Source organism: Kryptolebias marmoratus, linkage group LG4 (genome assembly GCF_001649575.2).
Source record: "Kryptolebias marmoratus isolate JLee-2015 linkage group LG4, ASM164957v2, whole genome shotgun sequence".
Taxonomy (NCBI): Eukaryota; Metazoa; Chordata; class Actinopteri; order Cyprinodontiformes; family Rivulidae; genus Kryptolebias; species Kryptolebias marmoratus.
Genome location: NC_051433.1, coordinates 21,224,922 through 21,229,166, shown reverse-complemented (window position 1 = coordinate 21,229,166; position 4,245 = coordinate 21,224,922). Strand labels below are relative to the sequence as shown.

The 4,245-nt window shown below is 38.9% G+C and overlaps 1 long non-coding RNA gene across 1 annotated transcript; it reads left to right on the top strand.

Annotated features, from left to right (window-relative positions):
- The first annotated feature begins 508 nt into the window (after window positions 1–508).
- On the top strand, window positions 509–3,013 carry LOC108244085. The gene is made up of 3 exons (XR_001808912.3): window positions 509–780; window positions 863–919; window positions 1,088–3,013. It is a non-coding gene; the product is annotated as an uncharacterized LOC108244085 (long non-coding RNA).
- Window positions 3,014–4,245: the final 1,232 nt, after the last annotated feature.

The following is a 4,245-nucleotide window of genomic DNA, read 5'->3' as shown; positions in this document are numbered from 1 at the left end:
GCTTTAAATCAATGGCTGATTAACAGGCTTCTGCAGAACATGAAGAGGTGATTTAACCACTGAATCAGGTGTGTTGGAGCAGGGAAACAAGGAAAACATGCAGGATAGTGGTCCTCAAGGACCAGGATTGGCCACCCTTGCTCTACACTTTTGTATGACACCCTCTATTTAGTTTGTAGCTGTGTTTTATTTCCATTAAAAAACACTTTAAAATTGAGACCAATCTGGCTAGCCATTAGTTTGACTTTTTTTCATTGTTCCATTCTCTGTGACTGATCTCGTAGCTGAAAAGGTGCTAACTATTCACAACTGTTTGTCAGAAGCTCCCTTGAAAAATGACCAGACTATCCCTTTAACTGTTTTATTTTAACTGTTTTATCCATTTGCAAGTCATAAAACTAGCAGGATTTTTATTTGCTGTGCTTCGTGACTGGACATTAAATATTTCAGCAACATTTTCACTGGTAAGTGTTGGACAGTACTGTGTGAGAAACTGGGGTACTAAGTGTAACCAGGATAATTTTTCTATATTAGATGTAGTTTAGTTATTTTATTTTCTATTTTGTTAAAGCTAATCTTATTTTGTTTTATTTAAAGATCTAATTTAAAAATCCTCCTTTGTTTTATGTTTTCGACACTAACCGGGCGAGAGCAGGGTTGTTCTCGCGAGGGTTTAACGTCATGTGACAGCTGCACGTCAGTCCTAAATTGACAGCCACTGCTGATATTGCTGCTAAATCGCACCTTGGGTAGCAGACGCTGTGGGACTTTGACGTGCAGGTAGGCTTGGGTGTTGTTCCCAAAGCGGTTTTGCTTTTGAATGTCGATTATACATCAATCGTATACCTCTGCTAAATTACAGACATATGGTCGCTCATCTGAACGCTGAAACGATCTCTGTTTGTCAAAAGAGGAACTGGTAAGTGTTGCTCGGGAGCTAGAATGCTAGCGCTAGCCTCCCAGCCTGTGATTACACACCTACATAAAAACACATTTGGATTGAAATTGCATGTAATTATGTAGGCTCAGATTCGATTATTAAAAAATGCATGTACATGTACATTGATTGTCGGGCCTGTTTGCGCAGGCCAGGTGTGTTCCAGATCCCACCCCCGCTCGGAGTAGCTGAAGGATCTGGGACACATTAAGAATTGTCTGGTTTTTGTTCACTGACCGGACTGGCGAGCTAACCATAGCGGATTCAGAAAGTCACCCATAATCTGATGAAACATCTCCAAACCGGAAGGGAAATTCAACCAACCACTTCACAGCTGGAACTAAAGGACTATTTTTGTTTTTTCCTTCTCGTCACCGACAGAGACTTCCTTGGTTTAAGGAACTGGACTTTAAAGCTGTGAAACAATTTGTATATATTGTAAATATAAATACACTTCATTGATTTTGCACTCTCCAGTTGTATGTGTCTTGCAATTTGCCACTACCTCCAGTAGACGAACCTGGAACCTAGTTTTTTACTTAGAGTGACGTTGATTTGGTTTTTTTTAATAATCTTAAAATGTAACTCGGGTTACATAAGATACAAATCAGCAGAAGTAAAAATAAGAAGTTCCTTTCCTGCAGCTATCACACTTTGTCATCCGTAATGGAGCGATATTGAATTGAATTCAGTTGTGAGGTACTGAATACCTTGTAACTGAAGAGAGGAAGAGAAGCCCTTGTAACTTTGAGTCTATTTGACCTAGTCTAGTTGATCTTTCCAATTTCAAACTTGATTTTTTGGCTTTCTTGTACAAATGGAAAATATATAATAACGCTTTAAAATTAAGTTGTTCAAAGAATAGGTAAGCTAATAATGATTCCACAGTATCGCACATCAAAAGATCTGAACTGTCATTTTAAAGGTAAGCTATAACTTTTAATTCTGGGATTGCTTCTTTTGAATGTTTTGATGTTTACATATAAATTACAGGAGGGTTTGTACAGATAAGGGGAACTGTGCTACAATTTCAGTCGCTATGGTCACATTTTGAGAAGCAAAAAAAATATGTCCCTTGCATTATCATACAATGGTGGAAAATGCTCTGTGTCATCACATTTCCAGCACTGTGCGGCATCTAAGTGCAGTCTGCTAAAAACCGGAGCCCCTCAGTGTAACAAAAGCTGAGTTTGGAAAAACACAAAAAGCTGCCCATTTGAGGCAGACGCGGTGAGAGGTGAATTGTGAGTGAGAGCAGTGGAGGTACAGGAGCTACACAAGGCAAAAAATCAAAATGATAGCAATGCAGGGGAATCCAGTTCAGAGGCCTAATCAGAGCAATGGCAAAGCAGGACAGAGCGAAGCAGGAAAGACAACTGATGAGATTCTGTGAGCAGACAGCAGCACTCGTCTGTCCCGGTGTCATTAGGTGGAGATTGTACGCTTGGTTGTGAAATTCTTTAAGTAGCATGGAGCAGATTATACATTGTCATAAGAAAGAAATGCAGCAACCAGTCTCTGCCTACTGCTTTATATTCATTCAAGGAATGCTAGGCTTTTAAATGAAGCAGAGTCTACAGATGAAAGTGATATAAAGTAGTTGAATAAAATCACAAGGAAAATAATTTCTGGTTTGATTGTTTGTTTGTTTTGACTTGTTTCCTCTCATTAAGAAGACATTTACACCCATATTTTAAGGATCCAGGTAAAAATAGAGTCAAATTTGAAGTTTTTGGGTAAAAATTGTGTTCTGGTGAATCAGCAGGAGAGATGTTTCATTCTGCCCTGACTGATTTGTTTCACTGTCAGTTGGATTTTATCATCAGGTGTTATCGACATCATTTTTTTTTCCGGTATTGTGGTTGTGCACAGAGCTAAAAGCTGCAGTCAGCAGGTGCCTGCTTGTCCAGTGTGAAGTGCTTTCAATCTGTGACTGTATCCTTACAGAGTTACACTGGGCTGGAGTCCAGCTGAGGGGAAGGGCGGGGGCAAAGACTTAGATCACACCTCGTCAAACCTCAAATTTGTCTTCTTCAGTACCACGGTAAAACAAATAATCATAATAAAGCGCTTACAAATGAAATCTGCTCTCATACTTACTCACACATCTTGTGAACTATATCTGTCTTTTGACGCATTTGTTAAATAACCGTGGCGTCGCACAGGAAAATGATCCTGCTTTGGTTTGTGTTCGCTCAATAAACATGTTCCAGCAGCAGCAGCTTCATTTGATATTTACATAGCCTGACGTTCCCTGTGACAATGGTGCCATTTACGTTTGTACAATGTTTTTGCATACATGAGAATGAACAAATATTTTGCGCAATAATCTGATTCCTGGAGTACTTTGATAGATAATTTTGGAGTCAGCCCCATTCTAGATCCCCTCAGCTAAGCAATCTTAGAAAACTAAAAAAATGTCTGTACCTCATCAATTTTGCAGTTAATGAGCTATAAAATATGGTGTAGCAGAAGCTCAGAGTCTTCCCCAACCTATGCTCTAAGTGTTAATGGAGCGATCTGTCTTTATCATTTTTCCATTAACTATTGGACTCAAGTCTGGCTATTAGCAAAATATCTCCTGAACCACTGGAGAGACTTTAGTTAAACTTTTTTTTTTAAAAGCAATCATTGGATGTATTTCTACAGCTGAATAACTTTTGGAGTCAGCCCATTTCAAACACAGCCTATTGACCTTAGCAAACACACACGTGCTTTTATCGGTTTTGTTTTCTCTGCTTTCTTATACTACAGCTCATACTGAATGACCCTGCATCTTTGCTGCTATTTGCGAGTAGTATGCATGTTACTTAGAGTGTTTATTTTTCCTTCTTCTTATGGTATAGTTAGTTTTGCTCAGTGCTGTTACTTTTACAGCTTGTGCTCCATTTGGTAACTTTCTTAAGATTCTATGTATTTGAGCAATTTTTTTTTTCAGTAAATAGGTTTGCTTTCTGGCAATACCAATCAGGTAAATGGATCAGCATGTTGTGTTTAATTGTCATGCAAGAAACTGGAATATGTGTTCTTTACACCTCAGCAATTAATTTATGTTTTATTTTGGAGTTAACCAAAATACGTTTCTAGTCTAAACAGTTTTGTTTTGTTTACACCTTCTGAGTGTAGCACTACATTTATTCAAGGTTATTTTTTGGGGGTGTTGACAGAGAAGGTCTTTGTGCCCCAAGCAAGTGGCATGAGCTGCTACTTGTACTGCATGTGACCAACCTTGAAGCACTTCTGCCTGAAGATGAGGTCTCTGAAGTGGTGGGGGAGCACTTTACCTGACTGCACCATCTGTATTCCCT